This window comes from Pan paniscus, chromosome 5 (assembly GCF_029289425.2).
Source record: "Pan paniscus chromosome 5, NHGRI_mPanPan1-v2.0_pri, whole genome shotgun sequence".
Classification (NCBI taxonomy): Eukaryota; Metazoa; Chordata; class Mammalia; order Primates; family Hominidae; genus Pan; species Pan paniscus.
Genome location: NC_073254.2, coordinates 2,512,135 through 2,529,538, shown reverse-complemented (window position 1 = coordinate 2,529,538; position 17,404 = coordinate 2,512,135).

Here is a 17,404-nt window from a genome sequence, read left to right as displayed (position 1 = left end):
GTAGTTATTTCCTTGTTTATAAAGAGAGCGGTGTAGATATTTCCATGTATGTACACATGGCTGTGTAGATATTTCCATGTTTATACAGATGGCGGTGTAGATATTTCCATGTTTATACAGATAACTTTGTAAGTATTTCCATGTTTATACAGATGGCGGTGCAGATATTTCGATGTTTATAGAGATAGCAGTTGAGATATTTCCATGTTTATACAAATAGCGGTGTAGTTATTTGCATGTTTATATAGATAGCGGTGTGGGTATTACAATGTATATACACATGGCTGTGTAGATATTTCCATGTTTATACAGATGGTGGTGTAGTATTTCCATGTTTATACAGATAAATTTGTAAGTATTTCCATGTTTATACAGATGGCGGTGTAGATATTTCGATGTTTATAGAGAGAGCAGTGGAGATATTTCCATGTTTATACAGATAGCCGTGTAGATATTTCCATGTTTATAATGATCACGGTGTAGATATTTCAATGTTTATAGAGATGGAGGTGTAGATATTTCCATGTTTATACCTATGGCTGTGTAGATATTTCCGTGTTTTCACAGATCGCGGTGTAGGTATTTCCAGGTTTATACAGATCATGGTGTAGATATTTCCATGTTTATACAGATCGCGGTGTTGATATTACCATGTTTATAGGGATAGCGGTGCAAATATTTCCACATTTATACAGATAGCGTTGTAGTTATTAGCATGTTTATACAGATAGAGGTGTAGATATTTCCATGTATAAACACATGTCTGTGTATATATTTCCATCTTTATACAGATGGCGGTGTAGATATTTCTTTGTTTATACAAATAGCGGTGTAGTTATTTCCATGTTTATACAGATAGCGGTGTAGATATTTCCATGTATGTACCGATGGCTGTGTAGATATTTCCAAGTTTATACAGATGACTTTGTAGGTATTTCCATGTTTATACAGATGGTTTTGTTGGTATTTCCATGTTTACAGAGATAGCTGTTTAGATATTTCCATGTTTATACAGATAGCGGCGTAGATATTTCCAAGTTTATACAGATGGCGGTGTAGATATTTCCATGTTTATATAGATGGCAATGTAGATATTTTCTTTTTTATGTAGATGGCGTTGTAGATATCTCCATGTTTAAAGAGATGGCGGTGTAGATATTTCCATGTTTATAGAGATAGCAGTGTAGATATTTACATGTTTATTCAGATGGCTGTGTAGATATTTCCATGTCTATACAGATGTCATTGTAGATATTTCCATGTTTATACAGATGACTATCTAGGTATTTCCATGTTTTTACAAATGGCAGTGCAGATATTTCCATGTTTATAGAGATAGCGGTGTAGATATTTCCATATTTGTAGAGATGGCGTTGTTGATATTTCCATCTATGCACAGATGGCGTTGTAGACATTTCCATGTTTATACAGATGGCGGCGTAGATATTTCCATGGACATGCAGATGGCGGTGTAGTTATTTCCAGGTTTACACAGATGGTGGTGTAGATATTTCCATGTTTATACACATGGCGGTGTAGATACTTCCATCTTTATGGAGATGGCAGTGTAAATATTTTCAGGTTTATAGAGATGGCGGTGTAGATATTTCCATATTTATAGAGATAGCGGTGTAGATATTTCCATCTTTCTACAGATGTCAGTGTAGATATTTCCATATTTATACAGATGGCTGTGTAGATATTTCCATGTTTATACAGATACCGGTGTAGATATTTCCATGTTTATACAGACCGCAGTGTAGATATTTCCATGTTTATACAGATGGTGGTGTAGATATTTCCATGTTTGTACATATGGCGGTGTTGATGTTTCCATCTATACACAGATTGCCGTGTAGGTATTTCCAAGTGTATACAGATGGCATTGTAGATATTTCCATGTTTATACAGATAGCAGTGTATATATTTCCATGTTTATACATATCATGGTGTAGATACTTCCATGTTTATACAGATACCGGTGTAGATATTTCCATGTTTATGCAGAGCGCAGTGTAGATATTTCCATGTTTATGGAGATAGCAGTGTAGATATTTCCATGTTTGTACAGATGGCGGTGTTGATGTTTCCATCTATACACAGATTGCCGTGCAGGTATTTCCACGTGTATACAGATGGCATTGTAGATATTTCCATGTTTATACAGATGGTGGTGTAGATATTTCCATGTTTACACAGATGACATTATAGGTATTTCCATGTTTTTACAGATGGCGGTGTAGATATTTCCATGTTTATAGAGATAGCGGTGTAGATATTTCCATATTTATACAGATAACGGTGTAGAAATTTCCATGTTTACACAGATATCGGTGTAAATATTTCCATGTTTATACAGATCACGGTGTAAATATTTCCTTGTTTATAGAGATAGCGGTGTATATGATTCCATGTTTATAGAGATAGCGGTGTAGATATTTCCATGCATATACAGATAGCGGTGTAGATACTTCCATGTTTATACAGATAGCGGTGCAGATATTTCCATGTTTGTACAGATGGCGGTGTTGATATTTCCATCTATACACTGATGACCGTGTAGTTATTTCCATGTTTACAGATGGCCGCGCAGATATTTCTATGGATATGTAGATGGCGGTGTAGATATTTCCATGTATATACAGACAGCGGTGTAGTTATTTCCTTGTTTATAAAGAGAGCGGTGTAGATATTTCCATGTATGTACACATGGCTGTGTAGATATTTCCATGTTTATACAGATGGCGGTGTAGATATTTCCATGTTTATACAGATAACTTTGTAAGTATTTCCATGTTTATACAGATGGCGGTGCAGATATTTCGATGTTTATAGAGATAGCAGTTGAGATATTTCCATGTTTATACAAATAGCGGTGTAGTTATTTGCATGTTTATATAGATAGCGGTGTGGGTATTACAATGTATATACACATGGCTGTGTAGATATTTCCATGTTTATACAGATGGTGGTGTAGTATTTCCATGTTTATACAGATAAATTTGTAAGTATTTCCATGTTTATACAGATGGCGGTGTAGATATTTCGATGTTTATAGTGAGAGCAGTGGAGATATTTCCATGTTTATACAGATAGCCGTGTAGATATTTCCATGTTTATAATGATCACGGTGTAGATATTTCAATGTTTATAGAGATGGAGGTGTAGATATTTCCATGTTTATACCTATGGCTGTGTAGATATTTCCGTGTTTTCACAGATCGCGGTGTAGGTATTTCCAGGTTTATACAGATCATGGTGTAGATATTTCCATGTTTATACAGATCGCGGTGTTGATATTACCATGTTTATAGGGATAGCGGTGCAAATATTTCCACATTTATACAGATAGCGTTGTAGTTATTAGCATGTTTATACAGATAGAGGTGTAGATATTTCCATGTATAAACACATGTCTGTGTATATATTTCCATGTTTATACAGATGGCGGTGTAGATATTTCTTTGTTTATACAAATAGCGGTGTAGTTATTTCCATGTTTATACAGATAGCGGTGTAGATATTTCCATGTTTATTCAGATGACTGTGTAGATATTTCCACGTTTTGGCGGATGGCAGTGTAGATATTTCAATGTTTATAGAGATGGCGCTGTAGATATTTCCATGTTTATACAGATAACGGTGGAGATATTTCCATGTTTATACAGAGAGCAGTGGAGATATTTCCATGTTTATACACATAGCGGTGTACATATTTCCATGTTTATAGAGACAGCGGTGTAGGTATTTCCATGTTTATACAGATAGCGGTGCAGATATTTCCATGTTTATACTGATGCCTATGCAGATATAACCATATTTATACAGATGACAGTGTAGATGTTTCCATGTTTATACAGATGGCAGTGTAGATATTTAAATGTTCCTACACATGACTGTGTAGGTATTTCCATGTTTATACAGATGTCTTTGTAGATATTTCCATGTTTATACAGATGGCGGTGTAGATATGTCCATATTTATACAGATGTCTGTGTGGATATTTCCATGTGTATACATATGGTATTGTAGGTATATCCATGTTTATACAGATGGTGTTGTAGATATTTCCATGTTTATTCAGATGACTGTGTAGATATTTCCATGTTTTGACAGATGGCAGTGTAGATATTTCAATGTTTATAGAGATGGCGCTATAGATATTTCCATGTTTATACAGATAACGATGGAGATATTTCCATGTTTTTACAGAGAGCAGTGGAGATATTTCCATGTTTATACACATAGCGGTGTACATATTTCCATGTTTATAGAGACAGCGGTGTAGGTTTTTCCATGTTTATACTGATAGCGGTGCAGATATTTCCATGTTTATACAGATGCCTATGCAGATATTTCCATATTTATACAGATGGCAGTGTAGATATTTCCATGTTTATACAGATGTCAGTGTAGATATTTAAATGTTCCTACACATGACTTTGTAGGTATTTCCATGTTTATACAGATGTCTTTGTAGATATTTCCATGTTTATTGAGATAGTGGTGCAGATATTTCCATGTTTACACAGATAGCGGTGTATATATTTCCATGTTTTTACAGATCGTGGTGTAGATATTTCCATGTTTATACAGATACCGGTGTAGATATTTCCATGTTTATACAGACCGCAGTTTAGATATTTCCATGTTTATAGAGATAGCACTGTAGACATTTCCATGTTTGTACAGAAGGCGGTGTTGATGTTTCCATCTATACACAGATTGCCGTGTTTGTATTTCCATGTGTATTCAGATGGCATTGTAGATATTTCCATGTTTATACAGATGGTGGTGTAGATATTTCCATGTTTACACAGATGACTGTATAGGTATTTCCATGTTTATACAGATGGCGGTGTAGATATTTCCATCTTTATAGAGATAGCGGTGAAGATATTTCCATATTTATACAGATAACGGTGTAGAAATTTCCATGTTTATACAGATAGCGGTGTAAATATTTCCATGTTTATACAGATCACGGTGTAGATATTTCCATGTTTACACAGATGACTGTATAGGTATTTCCATGTTTATACAGATGGCGGTGTATATATTTCCATGTTTATAGAGATAGCGGGGTAGATATTTCCATATTTATACAGATAATGGTGTAGAAATTTCCATGTTTATACATATAGTGGTGTAAATATTTCCATGTTTATACAAGTCACGGTGTAAATATTTCCTTGTTTATACAAATAGCGGTGTAGTTATTTCCATGTTCATACAGGTAGTGGTGTAGATATTTCCATGTATATACAGATGGCTGTGTAGATATTTCCATGTTTATATAGATGACATTGTAGGTATTTCCATGTTTCTACAGATGGCGGTGTAGATATTTCCATGTTTATAGAGATAGCTGTGTAGATATTCCCATGTTTATACAGATCACGGTGTAGATATTTCCATGTTTACACAGATTGAGGTGTAGATATTTCCGTGTTTATACACATGGCGGAGTAGATACTTCCATCTTTATGGAGATGACAGTGTAGATATTTTCATGTTTATAGAGATGGCGGTGTAGATATTTCCATATTTATAGAGATAGCGGTGTAGATATTTCCATCTTTCTTCAGATGGCAGTGTAGATATTTCCATGTTTATACATATGGCGGTGTAGATATTTCCATATTTAAACAGATGTCTGTGTAGATATATCCATGTGTATACAGATGGTATTGTAGGTATATCCATGTTTATACAGATGGTGTTGTAGATATTTCCATGTTTATTCAGATGACTGTGTAGATATTTCCATGTTTTGAAAGATGGCAGTGTAGATATTTCCATGTTTATATAGATGGCGTTGTAGATATTTCCATGTTTATACCGATAGCGGTGTTGGTATTTCCACGTTTATACAGATAGCGATGTAGATATTTCCATGTTTCTACAGCTCGCGGTGCAGATATTTATATCTTTATACAGATGGCATTGCAGATATTTCCTTATTCACACAGATGGCGGTGTAGATGTTTCCATGTTTATACAGATGGCGGAGTAGTTAGTTATATGTTTATGGAGATGGCAGTGTAGATATTTTCATGTTTATAGAGATGGCGGTGTAGATATTTCCATGTTTATAGAGATAGCAGTGTAGATAATTACGTTTATACAGATGGCTGTGTAGATATTTCCATGTGTATACAGATGGCATTGTAGATATTTCCATGTTTATACAGATGACTGTATAGGTATTTCCATGTTTTTACAGATGGCAGTGCAGATATTTCCGTGTTTATAGAGATAGCGGTGTAGATATTTCCATGTTTATAGAGATAGCAGTGTAGATATTTAAATGTTTGTACAGATGGCGGTGTTGATGTTTCCATCTATACACAGATTGCCGTGTAGGTATTTCCATCTGTATACAGATGGCATTGTAGATATTTCCATGTTTATACAGATGGTGGCGTAGATATTTCCATGTTTACACAGATGACTGCTTAGTTATTTCCATGTTTATACAGATGGTGGTGTAGATATTTCCATGTTTATAGAGATAGCGGTGTAGATATTTCCATATTTATACAGATAATGGTGAAGAAATTTCCATGTTTATTCAGATATCGGTGTAAATATTTCCATGTTTATACAAGTCACGGTGTAGATATTTCCTTGTTCATACAAATAGCGGTGTAGTTATTTCCATGTTTATACAGATAGTGGTGTAGATATTTCCATGTATATACAGATGGCTGTGTAGATATTTCCATGTTTATACAGATGGCTTTGTAGATATTTCCATGTTTATACAGATAGCGGTGTAGATATTTCCATGTTTATACAGATAGCGGTGTAGATATTTCCATGTTTATAGAGATAGCTGTGTAGATATTTCCATGTTTATACAGAACGCGGTGTAGATATTTCCATGTTTATACAGATAGCAGTGTAGATATTTCCATGTTTATACAGATAGCGGTGTAGAAATTTCCATGTTTATAGAGATAGCGGTGTAGTTATTTCCATATTTATAGACATAGCGGTGTAGATATTTCCATGTTTATATAGATGGCGTTGTAGATATTTCTATGTTTATACCGATAGCGGTGTTGGTATTTCCACGTTTATACAGATAGCGATGTATATATTTCCATGTTTCTACAGCTCGCGGTGAAGATATTTATATCTTTATACAGATGGCATTGTAGATATTTCCTTATTCACAGAGATGGCGGTGCAGATGTTTCCATGTTTATACAGATGGCGGAGTAGTTAGTTATATGTTTATGGAGATGTCAGTGTAGATATTTTCATGTTTATAGAGATAGCAGTGTAGATATTTACATGTTTATACAGATGGCTGTGTAGATATTTCCATGTGTATACCGATGGCATCGTAGATATTTCCATGTTTATACAGATGACTGTATACGTATTTCCATGTTTTTACAGATGGCAGTGCAGATATTTCCATGTTTATAGAGATAGCGGTGTAGATATTTCCATATTTGTAGAGATGGCGTTGTTGATATTTCCATCTATGCACAGATGGTGTTGTAGACATTTCCATGTTTATACAGATGGCGGCGTAGATATTTCCATGGACATGCAGATGGCGGTGTAGTTATTTCCAGGTTTACACAGGTGGTGGTGTAGATATTTCCATGTTTATACACATGGCGGTGTAGATACTTCCATCTTTATGGAGATGGCAGTGTAAATATTTTCAGGTTTATAGAGATGGCGGTGTAGATATTTCCATATTTATAGAGATAGCGGTGTAGATATTTCCATCTTTCTACAGATGTCAGTGTAGATATTTCCATATTTATACAGATGGCGGTGTAGATATTTCCATGTTTATACAGATACCGGTGTAGATATTTCCATGTTTATACAGACCGCAGTGTAGATATTTCCATGTTTATACAGATGGTGGTGTAGATATTTCCATGTTTGTACATATGGCGGTGTTGATGTTTCCATCTATACACAGATTGCCGTGTAGGTATTTCCAAGTGTATACAGATGGCATTGTAGATATTTCCATGTTTATACAGATAGCAGTGTATATATTTCCATGTTTATACATATCATGGTGTAGATACTTCCATGTTTATACAGATACCGGTGTAGATATTTCCATGTTTATGCAGAGCGCAGTGTAGATATTTCCATGTTTATGGAGATAGCAGTGTAGATATTTCCATGTTTGTACAGATGGCGGTGTTGATGTTTCCATCTATACACAGATTGCCGTGCAGGTATTTCCACGTGTATACAGATGGCATTGTAGATATTTCCATGTTTATACAGATGGTGGTGTAGATATTTCCATGTTTACACAGATGACATTATAGGTATTTCCATGTTTTTACAGATGGCGGTGTAGATATTTCCATGTTTATAGAGATAGCGGTGTAGATATTTCCATATTTATACAGATAACGGTGTAGAAATTTCCATGTTTACACAGATATCGGTGTAAATATTTCCATGTTTATACAGATCACGGTGTAAATATTTCCTTGTTTATAGAGATAGCGGTGTATATGATTCCATGTTTATAGAGATAGCGGTGTAGATATTTCCATGCATATACAGATAGCGGTGTAGATACTTCCATGTTTATACAGATAGCGGTGCAGATATTTCCATGTTTGTACAGATGGCGGTGTTGATATTTCCATCTATACACTGATGACCGTGTAGTTATTTCCATGTTTACAGATGGCCGCGCAGATATTTCTATGGATATGTAGATGGCGGTGTAGATATTTCCATGTATATACAGACAGCGGTGTAGTTATTTCCTTGTTTATAAAGAGAGCGGTGTAGATATTTCCATGTATGTACACATGGCTGTGTAGATATTTCCATGTTTATACAGATGGCGGTGTAGATATTTCCATGTTTATACAGATAACTTTGTAAGTATTTCCATGTTTATACAGATGGCGGTGCAGATATTTCGATGTTTATAGAGATAGCAGTTGAGATATTTCCATGTTTATACAAATAGCGGTGTAGTTATTTGCATGTTTATATAGATAGCGGTGTGGGTATTACAATGTATATACACATGGCTGTGTAGATATTTCCATGTTTATACAGATGGTGGTGTAGTATTTCCATGTTTATACAGATAAATTTGTAAGTATTTCCATGTTTATACAGATGGCGGTGTAGATATTTCGATGTTTATAGTGAGAGCAGTGGAGATATTTCCATGTTTATACAGATAGCCGTGTAGATATTTCCATGTTTATAATGATCACGGTGTAGATATTTCAATGTTTATAGAGATGGAGGTGTAGATATTTCCATGTTTATACCTATGGCTGTGTAGATATTTCCGTGTTTTCACAGATCGCGGTGTAGGTATTTCCAGGTTTATACAGATCATGGTGTAGATATTTCCATGTTTATACAGATCGCGGTGTTGATATTACCATGTTTATAGGGATAGCGGTGCAAATATTTCCACATTTATACAGATAGCGTTGTAGTTATTAGCATGTTTATACAGATAGAGGTGTAGATATTTCCATGTATAAACACATGTCTGTGTATATATTTCCATGTTTATACAGATGGCGGTGTAGATATTTCTTTGTTTATACAAATAGCGGTGTAGTTATTTCCATGTTTATACAGATAGCGGTGTAGATATTTCCATGTTTATTCAGATGACTGTGTAGATATTTCCACGTTTTGGCGGATGGCAGTGTAGATATTTCAATGTTTATAGAGATGGCGCTGTAGATATTTCCATGTTTATACAGATAACGGTGGAGATATTTCCATGTTTATACAGAGAGCAGTGGAGATATTTCCATGTTTATACACATAGCGGTGTACATATTTCCATGTTTATAGAGACAGCGGTGTAGGTATTTCCATGTTTATACAGATAGCGGTGCAGATATTTCCATGTTTATACTGATGCCTATGCAGATATAACCATATTTATACAGATGACAGTGTAGATGTTTCCATGTTTATACAGATGGCAGTGTAGATATTTAAATGTTCCTACACATGACTGTGTAGGTATTTCCATGTTTATACAGATGTCTTTGTAGATATTTCCATGTTTATACAGATGGCGGTGTAGATATGTCCATATTTATACAGATGTCTGTGTGGATATTTCCATGTGTATACATATGGTATTGTAGGTATATCCATGTTTATACAGATGGTGTTGTAGATATTTCCATGTTTATTCAGATGACTGTGTAGATATTTCCATGTTTTGACAGATGGCAGTGTAGATATTTCAATGTTTATAGAGATGGCGCTATAGATATTTCCATGTTTATACAGATAACGATGGAGATATTTCCATGTTTTTACAGAGAGCAGTGGAGATATTTCCATGTTTATACACATAGCGGTGTACATATTTCCATGTTTATAGAGACAGCGGTGTAGGTTTTTCCATGTTTATACTGATAGCGGTGCAGATATTTCCATGTTTATACAGATGCCTATGCAGATATTTCCATATTTATACAGATGGCAGTGTAGATATTTCCATGTTTATACAGATGTCAGTGTAGATATTTAAATGTTCCTACACATGACTTTGTAGGTATTTCCATGTTTATACAGATGTCTTTGTAGATATTTCCATGTTTATTGAGATAGTGGTGCAGATATTTCCATGTTTACACAGATAGCGGTGTATATATTTCCATGTTTTTACAGATCGTGGTGTAGATATTTCCATGTTTATACAGATACCGGTGTAGATATTTCCATGTTTATACAGACCGCAGTTTAGATATTTCCATGTTTATAGAGATAGCACTGTAGACATTTCCATGTTTGTACAGAAGGCGGTGTTGATGTTTCCATCTATACACAGATTGCCGTGTTTGTATTTCCATGTGTATTCAGATGGCATTGTAGATATTTCCATGTTTATACAGATGGTGGTGTAGATATTTCCATGTTTACACAGATGACTGTATAGGTATTTCCATGTTTATACAGATGGCGGTGTAGATATTTCCATCTTTATAGAGATAGCGGTGAAGATATTTCCATATTTATACAGATAACGGTGTAGAAATTTCCATGTTTATACAGATAGCGGTGTAAATATTTCCATGTTTATACAGATCACGGTGTAGATATTTCCATGTTTACACAGATGACTGTATAGGTATTTCCATGTTTATACAGATGGCGGTGTATATATTTCCATGTTTATAGAGATAGCGGGGTAGATATTTCCATATTTATACAGATAATGGTGTAGAAATTTCCATGTTTATACATATAGTGGTGTAAATATTTCCATGTTTATACAAGTCACGGTGTAAATATTTCCTTGTTTATACAAATAGCGGTGTAGTTATTTCCATGTTCATACAGGTAGTGGTGTAGATATTTCCATGTATATACAGAGGGCTGTGTAGATATTTCCATGTTTATATAGATGACATTGTAGGTATTTCCATGTTTCTACAGATGGCGGTGTAGATATTTCCATGTTTATAGAGATAGCTGTGTAGATATTCCCATGTTTATACAGATCACGGTGTAGATATTTCCATGTTTACACAGATTGAGGTGTAGATATTTCCGTGTTTATACACATGGCGGAGTAGATACTTCCATCTTTATGGAGATGACAGTGTAGATATTTTCATGTTTATAGAGATGGCGGTGTAGATATTTCCATATTTATAGAGATAGCGGTGTAGATATTTCCATCTTTCTTCAGATGGCAGTGTAGATATTTCCATGTTTATACATATGGCGGTGTAGATATTTCCATATTTAAACAGATGTCTGTGTAGATATATCCATGTGTATACAGATGGTATTGTAGGTATATCCATGTTTATACAGATGGTGTTGTAGATATTTCCATGTTTATTCAGATGACTGTGTAGATATTTCCATGTTTTGAAAGATGGCAGTGTAGATATTTCCATGTTTATATAGATGGCGTTGTAGATATTTCCATGTTTATACCGATAGCGGTGTTGGTATTTCCACGTTTATACAGATAGCGATGTAGATATTTCCATGTTTCTACAGCTCGCGGTGCAGATATTTATATCTTTATACAGATGGCATTGCAGATATTTCCTTATTCACACAGATGGCGGTGTAGATGTTTCCATGTTTATACAGATGGCGGAGTAGTTAGTTATATGTTTATGGAGATGGCAGTGTAGATATTTTCATGTTTATAGAGATGGCGGTGTAGATATTTCCATGTTTATAGAGATAGCAGTGTAGATAATTACGTTTATACAGATGGCTGTGTAGATATTTCCATGTGTATACAGATGGCATTGTAGATATTTCCATGTTTATACAGATGACTGTATAGGTATTTCCATGTTTTTACAGATGGCAGTGCAGATATTTCCGTGTTTATAGAGATAGCGGTGTAGATATTTCCATGTTTATAGAGATAGCAGTGTAGATATTTAAATGTTTGTACAGATGGCGGTGTTGATGATTCCATCTATACACAGATTGCCGTGTAGGTATTTCCATCTGTATACAGATGGCATTGTAGATATTTCCATGTTTATACAGATGGTGGCGTAGATATTTCCATGTTTACACAGATGACTGCTTAGTTATTTCCATGTTTATACAGATGGTGGTGTAGATATTTCCATGTTTATAGAGATAGCGGTGTAGATATTTCCATATTTATACAGATAATGGTGAAGAAATTTCCATGTTTATTCAGATATCGGTGTAAATATTTCCATGTTTATACAAGTCACGGTGTAGATATTTCCTTGTTCATACAAATAGCGGTGTAGTTATTTCCATGTTTATACAGATAGTGGTGTAGATATTTCCATGTATATACAGATGGCTGTGTAGATATTTCCATGTTTATACAGATGGCTTTGTAGATATTTCCATGTTTATACAGATAGCGGTGTAGATATTTCCATGTTTATACAGATAGCGGTGTAGATATTTCCATGTTTATAGAGATAGCTGTGTAGATATTTCCATGTTTATACAGATCGCGGTGTAGATATTTCCATGTTTATACAGATAGCAGTGTAGATATTTCCATGTTTATACAGATAGCGGTGTAGAAATTTCCATGTTTATAGAGATAGCGGTGTAGTTATTTCCATATTTATAGACATAGCGGTGTAGATATTTCCATGTTTATATAGATGGCGTTGTAGATATTTCTATGTTTATACCGATAGCGGTGTTGGTATTTCCACGTTTATACAGATAGCGATGTATATATTTCCATGTTTCTACAGCTCGCGGTGAAGATATTTATATCTTTATACAGATGGCATTGTAGATATTTCCTTATTCACAGAGATGGCGGTGCAGATGTTTCCATGTTTATACAGATGGCGGAGTAGTTAGTTATATGTTTATGGAGATGTCAGTGTAGATATTTTCATGTTTATAGAGATAGCAGTGTAGATATTTACATGTTTATACAGATGGCTGTGTAGATATTTCCATGTGTATACCGATGGCATCGTAGATATTTCCATGTTTATACAGATGACTGTATACGTATTTCCATGTTTTTACAGATGGCAGTGCAGATATTTCCATGTTTATAGAGATAGCGGTGTAGATATTTCCATGTTTGTACAGATGGTGGTGTTGATATTTCCATCTATACACAGATGGCCGTGTAGATATTTCCATGTTTATACAGATGGCGGCGTAGATATTTCCATGGATATGCAGATGGCGGTGTAGATATTTCCATGTTTATACAGATGGTGGTGTAGATATTTCCGTGTTTATACACATGGCGGAGTAGATACTTCCATCTTTATGGAGATGGTAGTGTAGATATTTTCATGTTTATAGAGATGGCGGTGTAGATATTTCCATATTTATAGAGATTGCGGTGTAGATATTTCCATCTTTCTACAGATGGCAGTGTAGATAATTCCATGTTTATACAGATGGCCGTGTAGATATTTCCATGTGTATACAGATGGTATTGTAGGTATTTCCATGGTTATACAGATGGTGGTGTAGATATATCCATGTTTATTGAGATGATTGTGTAGATATTTCCATGTTTTTACAGATGGCAGTGTAGATTTTTCAATGTTTATAGAGATGGCGCTATAGATATTTCCATGTTTATACAGATAACGATGGAGATATTTCCATGTTTATACAGAGAGCAGTGGAGATATTTCCATGTTTATACACATAGCGGTGTACATATTTCCATGTTTATAGAGACAGCGGTGTAGGTTTTTCCATGTTTATACTGATAGCGGTGCAGATATTTCCATGCTTATACAGATGCCTATGCAGATATTTCCATATTTATACAGATGGCAGTGTAGATATTTCCATGTTTATACAGATGTCAGTTTAGATATTTAAATGTTCCTACAAATGACTTTGTAGGTATTTCCATGTTTATACAGATGTCTTTGTAGATATTTCCATGTTTATTGAGATAGTGGTGCAGATATTTCCATGTTTACACAGATAGCGGTGTATATATTTCCATGTTTTTACAGATCGTGGTGTAGATATTTCCATGTTTATACAGATACCGGTGTAGATATTTCCATGTTTATACAGACCGCAGTGTAGATATTTCCATGTTTATAGAGATAGCACTGTTGACATTTCCATGTTTGTACAGAAGGCGGTGTTGATGTTTCCATCTATACACAGATTGCCGTGTTTGTATTTCCATGTGTATTCAGATGGCATTGTAGATATTTCCATGTTTATACAGATGGTGGTGTAGATATTTCCATGTTTACACAGTTGACTGTATAGGTATTTCCATGTTTATACAGATGGCGGTGTAGATATTTCCATCTTTATAGAGATAGCGGTGAAGATATTTCCATATTTATACAGGTAACGGTGTAGAAATTTCCATGTTTATACAGATTGCGGTGTAAATATTTCCATGTTTATACAGATCACGGTGTAGATATTTCCATGTTTACACAGATGACTGTATAGGTATTTCCATGTTTATACAGATGGCGGTGTAGATATTTCCATGTTTATAGAGATAGCGTTGTAGATATTTCCATATTTATACAGATAATGGTGTAGAAATTTCCATGTTTATACATATAGTGGTGTAAATATTTCCATGTTTATACAAGTCACGGTGTAAATATTTCCTTGTTTACACAAATAGCGGTGTAGTTATTTCCATGTTCATACAGGTAGTGGTGTAGATATTTCCATGTATATACAGATGGCTGTGTAGATATTTCCATGTTTATGTAGATGACATTGTAGGTATTTCCATGTTTCTACAGATGGCGGTGTAGATATTTCCATGTTTATAGAGATAGCTGTGTAGATATTCCCATGTTTATACAGATCACGGTGTAGATATTTCCATGTTTACACAGATTGTGGTGTAGATATTTCCGTGTTTATACACATGGCGGAGTAGATACTTCCATCTTTATGGAGATGACAGTGTAGATATTTTCATGTTTATAGAGATGGCGGTGTAGATATTTCCATATTTATAGAGATAGCGGTGTAGATATTTCCATCTTTCTACAGATGGCAGTGTAGATATTTCCATGTTTATACATATGGCGGTGTAGATATTTCCATATTTAAACAGATGTCTGTGTAGATATATCCATGTGTATACAGATGGTATTGTAGGTATATCCATGTTTATACAGATGGTGTTGTAGATATTTCCATGTTTATTCAGATGACTGTGTAGATATTTCCATGTTTTGACAGATGGCAGTGTAGATATTTCCATGTTTATATAGATGGCGTTGTAGATATTTCCATGTTTATACCGATAGCGGTGTTGGTATTTCCACGTTTATACAGATAGTGATGTAGATATTTCCATGTTTCTACAGCTCGCGGAGCAGATATTTATATCTTTATACAGATGGCATTGCAGATATTTCCTTATTCACACAGATGGCGGTGTAGATGTTTCCATGTTTATACAGATGGCGGAGTAGTTAGTTATATGTTTATGGAGATGGCAGTGTAGATATCTTCATGTTTATAGAGATGGCGGTGTAGATATTTCCATGTTTATAGAGATAGCAGTGTAGATAATTACGTTTATACAGATGGCTGTGTAGATATTTCCATGTGTATACAGATGGCATTGTAGATATTTCCATGTTTATACAGATGACTGTATAGGTATTTCCATGTTTTTACAGATACCGGTGTAGATATTTCCATGTTTATACAGACCGCAGTGTAGATATTTCCATGTTTATAGAGATAGCAGTGTAGATATTTCCATGTTTGTACAGATGGCGGTGTTGATGTTTCCATCTATACACAGATTGCCGTGTTGGTATTTCCATGTGTATACAGAGAGCGGTGTAGATATTTCCATGTTTACACAGATGGTGGTGTAGATATTTCCGTGTTTATACACATGGCAGAGTAGATACTTCCATCTTTATGGAGATGGTAGTGTAGATATTTTCATGTTTATAGAGACGGCGGTGTAGATATTTCCATATTTATAGAGATTGCGGTGTAGATATTTCCATCTTTCTACAGATGGCAGTGTAGATAATTCCATGTTTATACAGATGGCCGTGTAGATATTTCCATGTGTATACAGATGGTATTGTAGGTATTTCCATGCTTATACAGATGGTGGTGTAGATATATCCATGTTTATTGAGACGACTGTGTAGATATTTCCATGTTTTTACAGATGGCAGTGTAGATTTTTCAGTGTTTATAGAGATGGCGCTGTAGATATTTCCATGTTTATACAGATAATGGAGGAGATATTTCCATGTTTATAAAGAGAGCAGTGGAGATATTTCCATGTTTATACACATAGCGGTGTACATATTTCCATGTTTATAGAGACAGTGGTGTAGGTATTTCTATGTTTATACAGATAGCGGTGCAGATATTACCAGGTTTACACAGATGCCTATGCAGAAATTTCCATATTCATACAGAGGGCTGTGTAGATATTTCTATGTTTATACAGATGGCAGTGTAGATATTTAAATGTTCCTACCCATGACTGTGTAGGTATTTCCATGTTTATACAGATGTCTTTGTAGATATTTCCATGTTTATAAAGATAGCGGTGCAGACATTTCCATGTTTATACAGATAGCGGTGTATATATTTCCATGTTTATACAGATCATGGTGTAGATATTTCCATGTTTATACAGATACCGGTGTAGATATTTCCATGTTTATACAGACCGCAGTGTAGATATTTCCATGTTTATAGAGATAGCAGTGTAGATATTTCCATGTTTGTACAGATGGCGGTGTTGATGTTTCCATCTATACACAGATTGCCGTGTTGGTATTTCCATGTGTATACAGATGGCATTGTAGATATTTCCATGTTTATACAGATGGTGGTTTAGATATTTCCATGTTTACACAGATGACTGTATAGGTATTTCCCTGTTAATAGAGATGGTGGTGTAGATATT